Source organism: Phyllostomus hastatus, unplaced genomic scaffold, assembly GCF_019186645.2.
Source record: "Phyllostomus hastatus isolate PE091 unplaced genomic scaffold, TTU_PhHast_1.1 phas_contig_40, whole genome shotgun sequence".
In the NCBI taxonomy this organism is placed as follows: domain Eukaryota; kingdom Metazoa; phylum Chordata; class Mammalia; order Chiroptera; family Phyllostomidae; genus Phyllostomus; species Phyllostomus hastatus.
In genome coordinates, this window is record NW_025333872.1 from 6,197,007 (window position 1) to 6,216,118 (window position 19,112).

General features: G+C 51.0%; 1 protein-coding gene across 19 annotated transcripts in view; it reads right to left on the minus strand.

Moving 5' to 3' along the window:
• TRERF1 (transcriptional regulating factor 1) overlaps window positions 1-19,112 on the minus strand; it is a 202,227-nt gene that overhangs the window by 45,148 nt on the left and 137,967 nt on the right. For all 19 annotated transcript variants that reach the window (XM_045843164.1, XM_045843163.1, XM_045843166.1 and 16 more), the window contains one exon: window positions 16,623-16,737. The gene's annotated coding sequence lies outside the window, so the exon portion shown is untranslated. The remainder of the gene's footprint in view (window positions 1-16,622; window positions 16,738-19,112) is intronic.

Genomic DNA, 19,112 nt, shown 5'->3' on the forward strand with positions numbered 1-19,112 from the left:
GTGTTCCAGTGCAACTTCACTTATGGACACAGAAATTTGACTTTTATATAATTTTTGCAGGTCAAGAAATATTGTTTCTTCTCTTGATTTTTCTTCATCCATTAAAAAAATGTAAAAACACTTCTTGGCTCACAGGCTGTACAAGCACAGGCATGGGGTGGACTTGGCCACAGCCAGCTCACCATCCCCTGTGCAGTGCATCGGACCAAGTCCCCCTGCCCTCTGTCCACACATCCAGGGGCACCGGGAGACAGCACAGGCTGCTGCTAGAGGAGGAGACTGTCCAAGGAAACCATCCTTTGAACCAGAGAGAGAGAGAGAGGATGTTGACTTTGGTGGAGGTCTTGGCAGGACCTGTTTGCTTACAGTTCGTAAGGGGTAACACCCTGCTCCAGCCAGACCGCCACCGCTTGTCTGAGGAAGAAAAACAAAATGATTTCCCCTTTTTCGACACTGGGACATCGTTCCAAGACTGTATACACAATTCCCCAAAGGACTCGGCTTAGGTTTTAGTCCAGCCTTCCTCTCAGGTCTGTCAAAGGACCTGAACTTGGACTTCCCTGGGAGTCTTTTTACTCCAGTTTTCTCCCCAACACCCAAGAGAAGGGGGAAGCCAGGGTGCTTCTCCAAGACATGGATTCATGGTTCATGGTCTCTCATCGAGCAATGATGCTGTTCTAAGCGCTTTGTGATTAGTCTTCTGAATGAAGCCAGTGGGTATTTTATAACCCAGTGACCCAATTACCATGCTGGAGTTCTGCCAATGATTGCAATGGGCCTGAGGTCTTCCTCTGGGCAGAGACTGGCTTGACTCTTGTTCCTCATGGCCCCAGGCTCCCTGTTTTGGGTTTCATGCCTATTCTCAGCTGTGGGGGGACTTTCGAGGCTTCCTTTGGGCAGCAAGGGACATTTGTCTCTGCAACCTTCAGTCTCACCCTGTGGCATCAACTGCTCTGTCCAAGCCCTACGGATCAGGAGAGAGACTGACTCATAGTCAGTGAGAACATGCAAAATGGGGGGTTTGGACTTTTCCTCCTGTGGACTGAAGAGTGGTACAAGTTCCTGGCCCTCACTGTCACTGTGTTCTCCTCTGGCTGGCAGTAATTCTCTACCCAGGGATTAGCATCGTCATCCTGGATAACTGCCACATGCTGCTCCTTCTCTCCCTTTCTAGCTGGCATGGAGGGTGTGGAAGGTGAAGGTGTGGGGAGAAGAGAGGGGGCACCGTAGGAATCTTGGGTGGCTTCCTGGAGGAGGCAGCCATGGCCCGAGTAGGCCTTGTTGATATATTCCTGGATAGTTTTTCAAGCTACCCTTTTCTACAAACGGCGGGCAGGGAAATCGGGGACACGGGAACGGACTATGTAACCACGGTGTGGTGAGCGGGGCACCGGAGAGCTGGAGATCGACTAGAGGTCTGCAGAGAGAAGGCAAGGCAGGGAGATACCTGAACAATTCACACGTGAGTCCCTGAGTGACCCAAGCCCTGGCTACTTCATAATCACAAGTTTCTCCTAAGGAGGAGCTGGTAGGAGAATTTCAGGATCAACCTGCAACCATCCTGAAGACCTAATTTGTGCCAGATTTGACTGGGTCATGGCCTCTGTCCTCACAGTCCAGAGACCAGCATCTGTGCCCTCTCTCATCTTTCACACAAACACACCGAGGACCTACTATGCCAATATTCTGCCAGGGCAGACAGAGACCTGCAAGCCTGCACCTTTAAGCTCCCAGTCTGGGAGGCGGAGGTGGGGCCTCCTAAAGATTCCAAGACATTTCACAAAGAAGAGGTAGAGGAGGGCCTTGAAGGGGGTTGAGGTCCCTCCAGCCAGGGACCAGCATGCACAGCGCGGAGACCCTTGCTGTCCAGGACTCTGAGAGGGTCTTGGCGGGGCCCCAGATGGAGGGGTCTAGGCCTGGGCCTGCAGGAAGGATTCTCCATTCTTGTCGCCAAGGATTGGGACTCAGGCCTTATGAATCAGCCCTCAGGACTCTGGCCAAAGAAAGGATGCCGATCCCCGAAGCTGACCTGGGCTGGGCAGGGCAGGGCAGGGCCAGGCAGGGCAGGGCAGGGCCGGGCCGGGCTGAAGGAATGGGAGATTTCCCTCCAGTTGCTCTGACGAAGCTCCGGGGAGTGTGTGTGTTGGGGGTGAAGACACAGGGGAAGGGGTACTGGTTGGTGGGTAGATCTGGACCCCATGGCTCCACCCTGATATCAGATTGAATTATAAACAAGAAAACAGAAGCCGAGCACCCGAGAGCTGTGTTTCTATCACTCCAGCCCACACCTGGTTGCTGAGCTGCCGAGAGGGCCTACACCCACTGGCTTCCACTGCAGGTGCATGGGGGGGGGTGGCCAGCACTGTCACGGGGACGCCCCAGAAGATAGGATTCAGTTCCCACATGGAGCAGCAGGTTTGGCTTGGTCTGTGGCCTTCAGAGACTTCCAACTGTGTAAAAATCAAAAGCCCCTGGACACCCAAGGCCCCAGAGACGGGGTGGGTGGCTCAGAGAAACCAATCCCCCTTCCTTCCAGAAAACAGCTCACAGTTCACTGGGCCACAGTCTGCGATGCCGCCCTGTGTGTGAAATAACTGCGCACTGGTCTTCTCGTGCTTTTCGTGCTTGGGGTACCTTGGGGTATCTTTGGTCTCATGTGGCTCTCCTGCCTGTGCTTCAGACGGGAGGTACCCCAGGTTATGACGTCAGACCCCTGTAAAGCGCAGCGGCGACTCAGGCCTCATCCTCGGGCAGTGCCGCAGACCCGAGCTCTTCACTTGGAAGATGAGGACGCTTAGATGAGCAACCGCCAAGGCCTCTGGCTCACAGCTCTGAGACTTTTGGGGGAATCTTGGGAGTCAAGAAACAGACCAGAGGGACGCCCACTGTCTGGGGCCGGAGGCCCTCCCAGCAGCACTTCTCAGAGGGCGTGGCCTCTGAGGGCAGCCTGTCCAGACGGAGTAGCTCCTCCTTGTTCAAGGACCCTGAGGGACCTTGCCCACCCCAGGAGCCCTTGAGCAGGCTCCTGGGGCCCACAAGAAGCTGCGGAGGGAGGGGAACAAGGAGTGGACAGACCAAGGGGGCCAGTGGGGAAGACATCCTGCAGGAGACAAGCCAGCGGAGCTGCTGTTGCGTCAGGAGGGCCTCGCTCCCGATCACGGCTTGCCAAGGCTAAGGAAAACTGCATGCTTTAGTTTAGATGTGACTGAGAAGCCAAGCAGTTTAGAATGAAGGTGGAAGTGAACATTCCCTACAAGCTCGCTCACCTGACACCCCTACTAGCAGGAGCTTTGGGTGAGTGCGGTGGGAGGATCAAGGGGGTGGCTTCCGCCCACCGAACGGTACTCAGAGGTCCTAGGAAAGCAAGAGGGTATCTTGTCCTTTTCTGGGTTTGCTCCCTCCTCTGCTGACCCTTTACAACACCCCTGGGAAGCCCCCAAACCTGGCTGGACTTGGTCCAGACACATACCCTGTTGGTCACCAGCCTCTATGATCTCGTTGTCCCAGTTGTTTTTGCCTAAACAGCTTCCCTTTGTTGCTATAAAACCAGAAGGTTGAGGTGATTCACCCACCAGGGGCCCCTGCAGAGAGACTGTGAGGATCAAACCCTCGGGGAAAGCTTCACGGCCCACACATGCGCTCTTCTATTTGCTGGACACATTACTCCATCAGGCTGGTCACCTTGGGCACTGTATAGTCAACCAGCACTAGACTTGAAGTTCCACAGAAGAACAGTGTCTCAATACGTCTGTTTTAATGCCTTGTCCACCTTTCCCCACTGAGCCATGGCCAGTGTTTAAGCCAAAGCAGATTCAACTCAGTGTTTATGAAATGTATCAAACTAGTTTGTCAAACAACAACGCTGTGCGCATGGCTGAAGGGCAGGAACGAAGGAGCCAATGCCCTTCTCAGGGAGCTGACGCAGTCCAGCGCCAAGTCCAGGACGCCAGCCTCAGAATGTCCCCGACACTGAGCAGGCATCCTCCAGCCCTGCGTGCAGATGGAACCCAGAGGGGCAGTCTGCCTTTGGGGCGGGGGGCAGCAGGAAAGGCACCAGTACTCTGCTGAGGAGCTGGACTAAGATGCTGCTCAGCAAATGGGAAGGAAGAGAGATAATGATCACTCTTCCACGGGCGCTAACCTCAGGGCAGGCACGGTGCCAAGCCCTTCACAGTAACCACGGCAGGTGGGGACGTGCAAGCGTCACACCTTACTGCCTTGCCAACTTGTGATGAATAGTCTTGGATGTGTCCCCTTAGGAACCCCATTAGAATATATATATCCAGGAGTTCAGAATTCCTTTTCTAGTAAGTTGGTTACAGCAGAGATTCATAACATATGACACATACAATTGGTTTATAAACAAATGTGTACACTGCAGTATTGTTTGAATAGCCAAAGGTTGAAAACATCCCAAATGTCTATCAATAAAAGATTGGTGGAAGAGAATCATGGAACAACCACACAATGGAATACTATACAGCTGTTAAAAAGAACACAGAAACTATGAGCTGGTATAGAAAGATTGCCAAGGTTAAAACAGAATAGGTAGGTAGATAGATAGATAGATAGATAGAGTTGATTCTCATTATTTATGGTACTTATATTCTACTAAGTTGCCATGAACACTGAATTAACAAGCGCTGCATCCCTGCTTCTAAGGAAATACAGGGTTAGGTTCCTACACACCTCTGGTCATAACATATTCTTTTTCTTTTTTAAGATTTTATTTATATATTTTTAGACAGAGGAGAAGGGAGGGAGAAAGAGAGAGTGAGAAACATCAGTGTGTGGTTGCCTCTCACGTGCCCCCTCATTGGGGACCTGGCCTGAAACCCAGGCATGTGCCCCGACTGGGAATCGAATGAACTAATGACTCTTTGGTTCACGGGCTGGTGCTCAATCCATTGAGCCACACCAGCCAGGGCTGGTTGTAACATTCTCATCAACCAATCAATACATAATCTTCTTCATGTGTGTTTCTGTTTAAAGACACTTTATTTAATATACACTGCTGATTCATTAACATTGAACTCGTGGCCGACAGCACTGTACCTCCTGTCTGACCGAAGCTTATCTAACACACCTATTTTCTCTGCGAGGCTCATCACAGCCTTCCTGCCCTGAAACTCTATACAGCACGTCAGCACTCTGCTTGGAGGACACTGGAAACAGCAAAATCATTATCAAAAAGCACAAAAATATGAAAACAAACAAACAAACAAACAAACCCTGGCACTAAACAGGCTGTGAGAAGGACACTTGCTTACAGAGTGGAAGCCGAAACAAGGCGGCAGGGTGGCAGCCTTGATCAGCCGGCTGGGTGTCAGGCGACTCCGATTTCCCTCTGGTCTGTGTGTGCCCACCAATGGCCGAGAAAGCGCCAGGGTATTGATTTTGAAGGTACAGATGAATTGCAGAGAGCAGGAGAATTTGCAAATACGGAATCCGTGAATAATGAGGATGGACTATATATTTATAGTTGCTTGTTATGCATAAAGAAAGTCTGGAAAGAACAAGAAACTAGTAATAGCTGTCTATGGGGAAGGGGTGTCTCTGGGCTGAATGGGAAGAAGAATAGGAAGGAAACTTCATTTTATAGCTTTTTGAATTTTCCTAAATTACTAAACCATGGAAATTTACTGCTTCTTCAAAACAAACAAACAAACAAACAAACAGCCCTAGTTGGTGTAGCTCAGTGGATTGAGCGCAGGCCTGAAAACCAAAGGGTTGTTGTTGGTTCAATTCCCAGTCAGAGCACATACCTGGGTTGCAGGCCAGGTCCCCAGCAGGGGATGCTCAAAAGGCAACCACACACTGATGTTTCTCTCCTTCTCTTTCTCCACCCCTTCCCCTCTCTGAAAATAAAATAAGTGGTCCAGGCCTTTTCTTTGCTCACAGATCTGTGGAACAGAGCTCTGTGCCTGTCTTTTATGCATAAAGCACACCATAATGCACAGTCTATAATTTTCCAGTTTCTGTGACAAGGAGCCGGAAATCAGGATGCCGTGAGGGGAACATGGGCACAGACTTCTCCCACTGGCTCAGGTTCTCTCTGCCTCAGGACCAGTCCTCAACAACTGCCCCGCTCACCCTGAACTTGGCAGCCATTCCCTCTTAGTGCCTTGCTTTTGCAAGTTCTTTCAGAGCATTCCGTTCACTTTACACAGAAATAGCATTTCTCTTTCTTTTTTGCACCCATAGGTCATCAGCTTACACAATAGTTACTGGACTTAGGGAGTTATAAGAGCAAGTACCAGGGGCATAAGCAGGTGCTGGTGGCGGGAGTCTGGGGGCTGCGGGGAGGTCAGCTGCCATCCTTAGGCAGAAGCTGGTTAGGAGAAGCTGGTGTGTGACTGAACTTCAATCCGAGCATACCTCATTTGTCATCAGCAAGCAAGGCCCTCTACCAGCAAAAAGATTACGATTTGCTGAAGGCTCAGATGATGGTTAGCATTTTTTAGCAATAAAGCATTTAAAAAATTATAGTATGTAAATTTTTTAGACATAATGCTATGGCACACTCCACAGACCACAGTAGAGTGTAAACATTGCTTTTCTATGCACCAGGAAACCAAAACATTCGTGTACTTGCTTTACTGTGATGCTCACTTTACCGCAGCAGTCTGGAATCAGACCTGCAGTGGGCCTGCGCACTACACAGCGCACGGTGGGGATGGATGACGCCTTCCTGCACCGTTCTTCCTGCGTTTCACATCTTAGCTGTGTCTGTGGATCAGGCGCAGGCTCCCGGGAGGCAGCAAGCTGGGTTCCCTGCGGTGCTCAGGGCAGACCTGGGGTGGGGTGGGCCCTCAGCGGACATTTTCTGAAGTGAGACAAACTTTTCTTCCCCAAAGGCCCTTGAAGTGGGATTTCTGACAAAGCTAACATTGAAACATCAAATTTTAGGAGAAGGATGAGGAAAGGCAGGACTGTAATGTGTCCTTGCATGCCCTGGTAGCCCCCAGTGGAACTATTTGGAATATAAATCCCTAGCCTGAGTCTCCAGCCGCTCTTGGCTCATGCAAATCCTCCAAGAGTTCAGGGACCACGTGGCTTCCTCTGCTCGCAAAAGAGGGAAGAGGCCAAAGCCCACGCATGACCTGAACCCAAAAGGCCTTTGTCTCAGCAAACGACCCTGACGCTGCTTCACAGAGAGCATGGAAGCTGCGGGCATTTGCCCCTGCCCCCAGACAAACTTTCACCCCTCCACTGCGGCTCTCTTGTCTCTTCACTCATCTTAACTACAGGGGGAGCCCGACTCAGAAACCTGGGACCCCAAGAGCCGCCTCTTCCCATAGGTTCTCAGTTCCTGCTGGCCTCTCCTCCTCAGCACTTCCCTGACCGTCTTCTCTCATCCCCGCTGCCTCATGCATGGTACAGGCTCTTCACAGGCAGCCTTGACGCCTCCAGCCCCCTCCCCCACCCCCCAGCTTAAAGCCGCCAGCGCTCCCTCTGCTACAGGAGCAGCATCCAAACGACTCAGCCTGGCTTACGAGGCCCCTCAGGAGATGGCCTCTCAGGAGATTCCCGACCATTCACCCGACCACCCACCCACACGCACACTGAGATCCCGCCCTGTGGAGCTACGGTTTCCAGAACGCTGATCTCTGTGCCCGACATCTCTCTCCCATTCTCCACCTTCTCAGTCTGCAAGTCCTGTTCAAACTCAGATCTTTCACAAAGCTTTCCCTGACTCTCAGCCATGCACCATAACAAAATACTTGTGTGTCCACTCCGTACCAGGGGTGGTGGATGTAATAGGGGCAGGGACGTGACATGATGTCAGCCTGCAGGCTGGGCTGCAGGGAGTGCTAGACATGGGCGGATGCAACTCCATGACCACAGTGAGGGGCCATCATCAAGGCCATGGCTGCAGCCGAAAGGTCAGGGGGGAGTCATCTAAGGAAGCAAGGTGACGAGAAGGATGAAGCAGGGAGTCAGGGTGGAAAGCTGCACTCCCGGGTCAAGGCCCTGTGGCAGGGGGCATATGGCGGACACCAGGAACTAAAAGGAGGCTGGAGGTGGGAACAAGAGCCAGGGAGCATGGTGAAGGGGCGGGGCCGGGCCACCCAAGGTTCCTGGGGGTAAGGAGTTTTATGCTTATCCTACAAACAATGAGGAACCATGCAAGTGTTCTGAGCAGAGTGTGTGCGTGTCCATGCGTTTGCACAAGTACATGTGACAGATCGGACTTCCATTTTGAAGAGGCTGCAGGGCAGCCCAGGGTCAGTACTTCTGTAAAGGGCCCGAGAGCACACATTCTAGACTTCACAGCCGAGAGACAAGGTAGAGGCCATGCTGCAGACACTTACATAATTAAAAGGAAAAACAATCTTCTACAACAGTTTTGAGATAACTCATAATAATAATTGAGTATAATTTTTTGTAATACAGATCTACTAACGAGAAGGATGGAAATATATTTTTGGAGGGATTTTTTTTTTTGCCTCATTGGTGTTCAAAGTCAGCGTTGCCATATTGTCAACTGTGCACACACCAAACCGTTTCTAGCCCACGGGCCGTACACAAGCGGCTGGGTTCAGTCCACGGAGCGCAGTCTGTGAAGCCTGGTGCGGATGATGACCGGAGGAGGGTGAGCAAGGACACAGGAGCCTTAGCTTTTTGCTGCGGTGCAGGGTGGGCAGCTTGGATTAGGGCGGTAATGGAGGGACATTTCAAGGCGACTGTGATGGAACTTAGTGATGGAACGGGCACCGGGGTGCAGGAGCAGGGAGTCAAGATGACGCTGCCCACCAGTGGGAGGGAGCTCTGGGGACGCTCAGTTTTCCTCTGAGACCTACAACGGGAGCTGTCCCTGAGGCAGCTGGGCGAGGGCTCCAAGGCTCAGAAAGGTTGTGAGCCTCTGACAACAGGGAGTAAAGAGTAAGTACACGGAGGCAGAGACATGAGGAAAAAGAGCCAGAGAGCAAGTGAGAATGGGCCCAGGACTCAGCCTGGGTGTCTCTGTTACACCACCCAGCACACTGTTAACTGGTTGATCCGCCTCCACCATCAGACTGGGGCCTCTCTTGAGAAGGGCAGCATCAACCCTGTCTTCGGGGCCAGCATAAACGGCACACCCACTGGGTGCTGAGGACACAAGAGAGGAAGGAGAAGGTCCCCTAGCTCCCTAGTGGAAGTGGACTTCCCCACTTCTGCTCCGAAGAGCTGACCATCTCCCGCTGCTGAGCTTCCACAGGAGCTGCTTTTGATAAGGGTCCCTGGACCCTCCCAGTCACTTCAAATTATCCAGGTGTGTGCGGGCGCACACGCGTTCACATGCAAATCTCCTCCCCACCAACTGTGGAATGTGATTGTGATGATGCTGTATTGACAACAAACCCATCAGCTGTCAGTTCAACATGTCTAAATATTATGTTCCGTCACCTAGAACATCATTTTTAATTAAAAAAAAAAAATTAAGTGGCAATCCTACTCCCAGCAAGGAGGGGAGAAAGGAATGACTACGGGTTAAAGAAAATCAATTCCCTCCTCTTTTCTTCCTTTCTCTTTCCTTTTCTGAACAGGAGAGTAAAAAGCTAATAGTTCCTTCTGTTTGAGCCGCTGTGGGACCAGGAGGTCAACCCTGAGAGACAGCGTGACCTGCCCTCGGCAGGCCAGCCCCCCCCAACCCCGCCACAGCCAGGGGTCCTCTGGCCCCATGTGGAGTCTCTGATAAGGCTACTGAGGAGTTCGTGGGAGGCTGCGTCTGTCCTCACGGCCAACAGGAACATTCTGGAAAGCAATGTACAAAGCAGACATACACTATTTTATTTTGTCCCCACTACAAATGGGTGAGGTCAGAATTGTTTTCTCTATTTGAAAGATGAGAAAATTCACATGCAGGGGATGATCTGTGACCCCAAGGCCACAGAATCAGTGACAAGGGCTAGGCCCCCATCCCTCTGATGGCAAGATGAGGCTTCCTCTGACATTCTGCAGGGGCCCAGGTACACCCACTGCAGATCCGATTAGAATGAAGCTACTTCCCCTTGTTGGACCCTCCCAGCTCCATTCTTGACTTCTGAGGGGTGGAAGAGAGCTAGTTTATACCACAGTATAGACAAGCCCTGGGAATTTGGCCATCAGCTCCTAGCAACCTTCCACCCTCCAGCATATAGCCATGAACTTGGAAGTATGAAGAAAAAAAAAACAACCTGGTGTATTTTGTACCAAGAAAACTTTCTGGGTTTCAAGGACTAAGCTCCAGCTATCGGGTAAATGGTTTCTTTTACTCATCAGGAATTTTCAGCGGAGAGAAACAGAGGGGCTGTGGGGCAGGCATTTTCCTCACAGAAGTACCAAAATCACTGGTTCTGGAGTCAGAAGACCAGGGTTCAAATCCCATTCTTCCACTGGCAAAGTAAGGACCCAGCAGGCTGAGCTAATCTTTTTTTTTTTCTTTTTGTTTTGAGCCTCAGTTTTGACACCTGTAAAAGAGGAATCACACTACTCACTGGTCCAGGTGTTTTGAAAAGGTTAAACACGAGAATGCAGGGGACCATGCGGCACCCAGCGAGGACGCACAGAGCTCACTGCCCTGGGTGGGGCTTCTGTTGTTTTGTTTGACTCGGTACAGAGCAGATCAGGCTCCATGACTCAGCTGTGATCGAATCAGTTTGGTTATTTGTTTCCCGGGCAACCTCCAGCCCTCCCTTTGTTTCAATGAGCAGAATGGTGTTTGGGGGCAGGAACTGGCAGAAGTGGACCCAGGAAGGAAGAGAGAAAAACCTGTCCACTGGAAAAACCTCAGCAGTCTGGCCCTTTGGGGTAGGGACCAACAACCACCCTAGCCCTGACACCCTCTGAGAGCACGGCTGCATCAGGGCACAGGCAGATGTATCCACTGTGAAGATGCAGGAACGTCACGGAAAGGCCACAGGGCACTTAGTGTGTTGTCCACTGGGCAGAGGAATCGACCCAGGAGTGCAGATGTAGATGCTCACGTGACTTGCTCATTGCTGGAGGGAGTTTCTGGGGCAGGTCAGCCTCTGCAAGAGAGGCCCAGGGTTCTCCAGGGGTCAGTGCGAGTCAGGAGCTGCCTGCAAGGAACTCTGGGTGTGCCCGGGCCAGGCCAAGTCTTCCAACGTGGCACCGGTAATGAAGGAGGCGTTCTGCTCTCTGGGCCTAGTGTCAAGCAGGCCAAGACCCCAGGAGAGGAAAAGAGAAGTCACTATTCAGTGGCCATCTGAAGCTTAAGAATATCTGTGGTTATCGTTAAAGAAAAAGTTTAAAGGGGGGGGGGCAGTTGTCCGTCGAGTCATTACATTCCCTCCACGACACCAGATAAGGAGACAGTCTACTTCCTTTCCTGTTTCGAGGGGGCCCCCAGCTCTCAGATTCCAGGAAACTGGCGGTAACTCTGTCCATATCTGCCTCTCTGTCTGCTTAAAAAACGGCCTCCTTTAAGGGACGTGGGGCACCCTGTCTCGGTGGCCTGCATCTGTTGCCTGATCTGACAGGCAAACGAGAGCCTTCTTGGTGGGAGCTCCTAACTCCCTCAGAGCTCATGCCAGCCTCACAGACGTTAGAGAAGAAAAAATGAGGCCAACATAGCCCTCCACACTTTGGGGACACTCTCACACCCATTATTTTTCCATGAGGCAGACCCAGCAGGAGGCTGTATTCCCGTTTGAGCTGTGTTACAGAAGCTCCAAGGGAGAAAAGGATTTATTTCCGAAGGTTCGTATGAGCTGCTCAAGAAGCAAACCCGAAGGAGAAGGCAGCCGGACGCCTCTGGTTCCAGGCCAAAGAGCCCCCAGAAACCACAAAACCACTGCCACTAAAATGAGACCAGAGCCTCCACGCGGCTTACGTGTTCTCCAGAAAACACAAGCAAGAAGGCACCGTGGAAGTGCAAAGAAACAAACTCCTATTTATATTGTTCTTTGATAAAAATGTCACACACTTCTCTGAATAGCTCTTGTTTTATCCTCCTCGTTCCCTCCTCTCTTGGTCTCTGGAACCGAACCAAGTCTCCCCCATCCTCTTCACTGTGTGCACACAGATTATCTCCCTCTTCATGGGACACTCACAGGAAATTTAAACATTCTCAGATGGGGTTCTTGTAAGCCCACTTCCCCTGCCCTCCACCCCACCCCCACCCCGTTGCTGTGTATTCAGGAAATGCAAACCCAATATAGAGATAACCCGGACTAAACAGAAAAGGAGACCAGCCCTGTGACCTTGATGGGCAAATGACTTCCCCTCCCTACACCTCACACTCAGCTTCTGCAGCACGAGGAGCTTGGACCCGTTGGGTTGCAAGGAGGTCCCTCTGCCTCTGACCTGGGAAGGCTCAGCGGGATGAACCTTCCCAGACCCTACCTGTCTCAGGGACAGCCAACAATCCTAACCCAGGAGACTGAGGCAGCAGGGTTTTCTGCCCCTGCCACCCGATCCCTGAGGACCCCAGCCTCGTGTGGGGAAAGAGTGCCAAGAGTCGGGAGATCGGGATTTTGGTCCCAGTTCTGCCATCTTTTGGGAAAAAATGGGGTGTGAGTGGAAGAGCCCATCAGAGCACCCTTCAGCTCCAGCTATGGTATTTTCATTTAAAAAAATAGAATAATGTATGTAATTAGGATAATAACTCAAAAATATTTTTTAGAAGGGAAACTGCCCAACAGTGAGAAGGAGCTGATGGTCAAGCAGCATGTAAAGACTCGGTTTATAATGTACTCCATTGGCTTCCACATGGGGGAGTGTGCACCTGAGGCCTCTGCCTGGGAGCCTCCTGTCCCCACACCCACCGCAACCCCGGCCCCTAAACTCCCCAGACAGCGCCTGACACGCAGCTTCCCAGTTCCTGGCTCTGGAAATGCTCTCCACGTCTGCGTCTTGGGCAGCCTCTTGTCTCCCTTTGCAGGGCTCAGCCAACAAAGAGGACTCGACCTGGGCATCAGCAGAGTTGAGTTCCTCACGGGCAAGGCCAGTGGGACGGTGCAAGTAATCCATTTGGCTGACAGGTCTGAGGAACTAAGATGGAGGAGGGACAGGAAGCATGAATCATCGCTGGGAGAGAGGTTGTTAATAGACTATGAGGTTTGCAGGCGGGGGTGGGCCTGGCCCCTCAGCTGGGTCCAGAAGATCCAAGACGTTGTCTTGGGACTTGCGGAGAAGGAAGAAGCCTCTCCCTAATTCCAGCCATATCAACACTCAGGCTCTAGGAACCCCCACCCTTCTAGATATCTGAGCAGCTCTTGGAAAAAGAAGGCAAGTAGTGGACTCCAAATAATTTTTTGGTACTCACAGATTGAATTTTTAAAGAAAGTCGCCAAGTTGGATGGAGTATTGTTTCGTACACCAAAAGGTTGCAGGTTTGGTTCCCACACACCTAGGTTGTGGGTTGAGTCTCCATTTGGGGTGCATATAGGAGGCAACCTGATCGATATTTCTCTCTTCTATGGATGCCTCTTTCTCTCCCTCCCCCTCTCTCCTTTCCTCTCTCTCTAAAATCAATAAACATATCCTTGGGTGAGGAATAAAAAGAGAGAGGAGAGAGAGAGAGAGAGAGAGAGAAAGAGAAAGGGAGTGCGGAAAGTTGCCAGTCCCTGTTTTACAGAAGCCGGTGGGTGGCCTGGAACGAACTGAAGCATTTGTGAGAAGTCAATCGCAAATCCATTCAAGACCACCATGTTCACAGGCCATGGGTGGTCCAGAGCACTTGGGAACCCTGGTGAAACACAGTCAAGCAGTAACTGCAGGCCTTCTCAGGGCTGTTGATAGACTAATGGAGGTGGCTGTCCCAGGGGACCCCGTAAGTCACTGGAAGCCTCCCAGTGAGTCTCACCGGCTCATTCGAAGGCCCGCCTGTCTCCACACCTCAGTGCACAGCATTTCTACACCCAGAAGGTGCCAGGTTCCTTTTCAAGCGCCTCACCCTGTCTGCCCCATAGGGCCGGTGCTAATGACCTCCCCCAGCCCTCCCTGACCATTGGAGGGTATGGTGCTGTCCCCCTTGGAAGCCTACTCTGAGTACCTGGCATGAAATCTTATGAAGATGGTTTATCCTTTGTGCATTTTTGGGTCATAAAGTCTTTTTAAATTAATAGAGTTTATTTTTTAGAGCAGTTTTAGGGTCACGGCAACTCTGAGTTTTTTTTATAGCACTTACCCACTGTACACAGCCAGAGTGCTACAAATAGCAGGTGCTGAAAAAAGTGGTTGCCTGATAGATATCAAATCAGGAAGTGATGCAAATCTGAGAGTGACATAAAGCCACTTACTAGAAGGGAGTGTGTGAAACAAAGTGTCACATTGGCTGTAAGAGTGAAAGTAAAATGGACAGTGAAGACCACCCCTCCCGCCCCTGCTAGACACGCTTTCAGCAGAGGCTGTGCCCTCCCTCGGCCTGGAGGCTCCACCAGGGAGATTCCCCAGTGAGCGGTGTTGCGAGGCACCAGCCCCCTCGTGGCTCCACGGCAGAGGCTTCGGAGGGAGGCCGAGGTGCCGGGGTGCCCCACTTCTGGAGCCCATGAGAACTGTGGCCAGGCCAACGCGCTCTGCTTCCCCTCACACTATTTTTAAGAAGGTCCTGTTCGAAGAACCTAACAGTGGGCCACTAGACTGCTGCCTCCATTTCATCACATTTCATAAACCAGCTCATCAAGTCAACATAAAAGCATCCCTGAACCAGAGCACATGCCTTGCAGGGTCTGTTCTCAGTCACAATAACACTGACCAGCACAGACTGAGCTGAGCACCTCCAGTGCTCCAAGCTCACGGTACGAGCTTCACGTACACGGGCCTCATGTGGTCCTTGAATAGCTCCGGCTGTTGTCCCCACATTACAGATGAAGAAACTGAAGCTCAGAGAGACTAAGCTAGTGAGTTCAAATTCAGCTCTTGGTCCCTGACCAGGGTCCCAACATCTCGTCACGATGTGGGAAGGACTGGGTGGGGGAGGGGCACAGAGAAGAAGAGGAAGAAGGAGTCTTGTGAGGACAAGAAGAAGCTAGGACGTCTGCAGGAGGCATGCAGGGGGCCGCGGGGGTCCAGGAGGCCTGTGCAGAGTGGGAGAGAGGCGGGAATGAGGCGGGAATGAGGCGGGAGACTGCTGGTGACTGCCAGAGAAACGGGCCACAAAGCATGCAGAAGCCATTTCCTCTCTCAAGGAAGATAAACAATAGATTCATAAACAAATTTTACAAAGCTGTCCAACTATTTAAAGCGTTCTGGTAGGAACTCATATCCGTTGTGAACATAAGGCTAGTCCGCCCCCTAAACTGGTCAAGTTATTCTGGGGGAAGGGAAGGTGGGCAAAGTGGGTAGGAAAGGGACTCACTCCTCCCCGGCCTGTCGCCTGCCGGCCCTGTGACGGTAGGCGGTCACGTGTGCTCTCCGAGCCTCGGTTTGCTCTTCCGAGTGAACGTGAGTAGTCATGCCCGCCCCACAGGGCCATGGCGGAGAAAAAAGGAGGCACATGTTCCGGCTGCATACATACTTTTCTTGGCCTTCCCAATTGAAGCAACTAAGATGTGGGATAGAACTTAAAATATAGAAAACGCACACACATTACTGAGCTGATACAAATGGGAGCATTCTTTAAGGACCAAAATCAAGCCAAAAGCAGGACCCTTGGGAGGTGGCCTAGCAGCAACCCTGGCTTTTGCCCTGAGGGTCCCTGCTGATCCCTAGGTGTTCTGCTTCCCGTGGGAGGATCACAGGGTTCTGGAAACAGGAGAAAAAGCCTACTGGCTCCATGAAGCTGGGACACCAAAAGGAAGGCGGAGTCATGACAGCCACCTTCAAATCCGAGAGTCCTGTGGAAGAGCCTTTGAAAGCCAGTCTTTGTGGTGCTACACGGCAGAGCAGAGGACAGAAATGACCGAGAAAGAACTTGTCCAATGTTAGGAAGAATTTTCTAACAACTCACTGTTCAGCATTGGCTGCGAGTTGGCCTGGCTGGTCCTCTAAGGCCCCTTACCACCCCGTGGGGGACAGCAGTTTCTATCAGAGTGTCCTAGGTGTCCCAGACCACAGACGGACTGTCCTTCCAATGACATCCCATCCCACGGATTCCTTCACCCCGAATTCCCCGGGTCCCCAGCCCCTGAAAGACCTGCCCGAGATCCCAGGTGAGGCAACGTTCTCCCTGTTCCCAGGGAGAGGAACAACAGGAGCTTCAGTCCCTGGAAACTCGATTCAGGGTCCTACCTGCTCTACCATCGACCTCTCCTGTTACCAAACGAGCACGTTTTGTTTGCCCCTTTAGGCTGACATGCCCTTCTTTCCTTCCTCCCTCCCCCCTTCCTTCCTTTTTTCTTCAAGATTTTTATTTATTTATTTTTAGAGAGAGGGGAAGGGAGGGAGAATGAGAGAGGAAGAGAAACATCAACGTGTGAGAGAAACATGAATCAATTGCCCCCCGCGTGCCCCCAACCGGGGGACCTGGTCTGAAACCCAGGGATGTGCCCTGTCAGCGTCCTTTCAGTGTGCAGGACACACTCAACCACTGAGCCACACCGGTCAGGGCTCCACTTTCTAAGTCTACCCCTGTCCCAGGAAACTCCATTTTTCCAGAAAAAAAAAAAATCCATTTTTGTAAGGGATTACAAAAGCATATAGAATAAGTTAAAATGCACATTCCTAAACCTCCCAGGGAAGGAAAGCAAGCTCACCTTGACCTCCGCAGCGGATGGTTGAGTTGGGGGCCTGGCTCTGGGGGCTTCTCCTGCGGCTGGCCGGTCATGCTGCTCTCATGCTGCTGGGCAGGTGGGAAAAGGAGACCTGGTTCTGTGGGAAAAGAGAAGGAAAGGTCACCTCTTCATCATTTCCTCCTAGGTTTCCATCACCAGCCTGCAGAGGACACTATCCAGAAGCCCTGGGAGCTTCCGAGGCCACCTCACCCACTCCCGTGTCCTGGGGAGCAGGTCGGCCTGCGTGGACAAACATTCCCCACACCCTCCACTGTGCCAGGCAGGGCTCTAAGGAATAAGGCTACAAAAGCGAACTAGACGTGGTCTCTGGTCTGGAGAAAGTCGTGTGTGTGTGTGTGTGTGTGTGTGTGAGAGAGAGAGAGAGAGAGAGAGAGAGAGAGAGAGAAAGCTGTTCCATTGCAATATAATGTGGTAAGTGCTGTGAGTTCCCCAAATTCATTCAACAGCCTACCTGCCCCCCAGGCAAGCAGAGGCCGTTACAGGTGCTACAGCACAGGGCTTCTGCAACTGCCACATTTGTGATGAAGGACCAGTTGTCTTTAATTCCCAATCCATCACAAATGAATACTTTTATAAAATATAAAATGGAAAAGAACCATTAGGAAAATAAAATGAAAAAGTACTCATACAAAGTATAAGCCTACTTTTTAATTACTTGATTCCACTGAGGACTCTGTCATAGCAATATGAAAGTCTCAAGGTCTCAGTCTCAAGTCCTGCCCTCGCGCGGCAGACCAGACACGTCGGCGGCCCCGCCCTGCCCCACGGACCCCAGTGCAGCGGCATCGCTACAGGGAAAGGTGACAGGTTGCTGAGGTGTCCAGCTGATCTCCTGGTTCAGAGAGGGTGGCCGGAAATAAAAACAACGTCACGTTTACCCTCTGGACTACTGGACTACCATTCAGAGAGCTCAGCGGCTCTCTTTCCAGGAGGAGGGCCAAGGCGGGGACTTTGGGAAAGTGTGTCTTCGGGGTGACTGGACAGAGGCTCCCAAGGGCAGGAGGCTCACGGAACCTGGTCCCAGTTGTGCCCAGAGCCCTGTCCTGCTCCATCCTGGACTCCCAATCCTGCCTGTGACAACCCAGCCCTGAACAGGAGCTCACCTATTAAAACAAAGCGTCATCTATTAAAATGGATGGGGACGTTTCTGAAAATAAATCATTTCTAAAACGTCAAGAGGGCTGCTGGTGTTCATTCCTACTATTTAATGCTATACAAATGATTTTTTTTAAATTGAGAAATCCTTTGTCTGTGACAGTCAGCTCAAAAAAAAAAAACCTTTAAGTGCTTATTGCCTTAATACTTGAGGGAGAGATTACAAGTCATTTTCTCCCATTTGAATGTTTAAGAGAAAGTGCTCATTCCTCTAAACTCTCAGCTTTTAAGTAGTTCTTATTTTAAACTTTACAAGAAAATAACTCTGCACAAGAAAATTCTTTTCAAAGTCCTTAAAAAAATGCAAACACACACACACACACACACACACACACACACTCGCTCCCTGCTTCAGATGCTAAGTCATCTGCAATGCTCATGAAATTCTAGCGATAAGCACAGCATAAACATTCATTCCTACAGCAATGGAATGCTTTTGAAGCCAGGTCTGTGATGTTACAAAGATTGTATGTCATTATCTCTGAATGTTGGCGAGGGGAAGGTTATGGAAACAAGTGTTTACGTACAAATAAATCAATGGAGTAAATGGCAACCTGAATAGCAGGCCATGGCGTGGGGTGGGAAGCAGGAACGTAGTTCCCTCAGCTTCCACGAACAGATGTGCTGCCCTCATTCTCACCGTGGGGAAGTACCTCTCCAAGGTCCCCTGAGGCAGCGTTTAAGTCCTTGGAACTAGTCTCAAGGGCAAGCATTAAGCTTAGACAACCACTCGGTTACCTTTTAGTGACTATTGTATGTCAGGGGCTGGGCTAGACCTTAGGGTTCTCAAGGTGGGTTCTTCTTCAAAAAGTCCCAAGAGAGTGTAAAAAACAGATCATTACATTTCCCCACCCCTCCTAAGAGCCTATTGGCTGGAGTTCAGGGAAAGGAAAGGAAGATAACTAGCTCAATCCACCAATCCAAGCAACCATTCGTCCATCCAATGTTGACTGGGTGCCTAGTAAGTACCAGGCAAGTGCAAGGTGCTGGGCATATAGTAGTCAAGGGCAACGTGGCCCCTGCCTTCATGGAGCTTGTAGTCTAATGGGGGAAACCAAGCAACAGATTAAAAATAACTGTAATCATTATACGCTTTAAGAAAAAGTATGGCCACTGCTATAACAGCATACAACAGAAGGTATGGAAACGGGTCAGTAGTCTTTCCTAAAGAATCAGTCTTTAATCTGAGCCCCAAGGATACATTAGTGAAAGGAAAATAGGAAGGGCAGTAGAGGAAAGACAGAAGAGGAATTGCCAGTACAATGAGTAGCCGGGGCAAAGGTCCCCAGGCGAGAA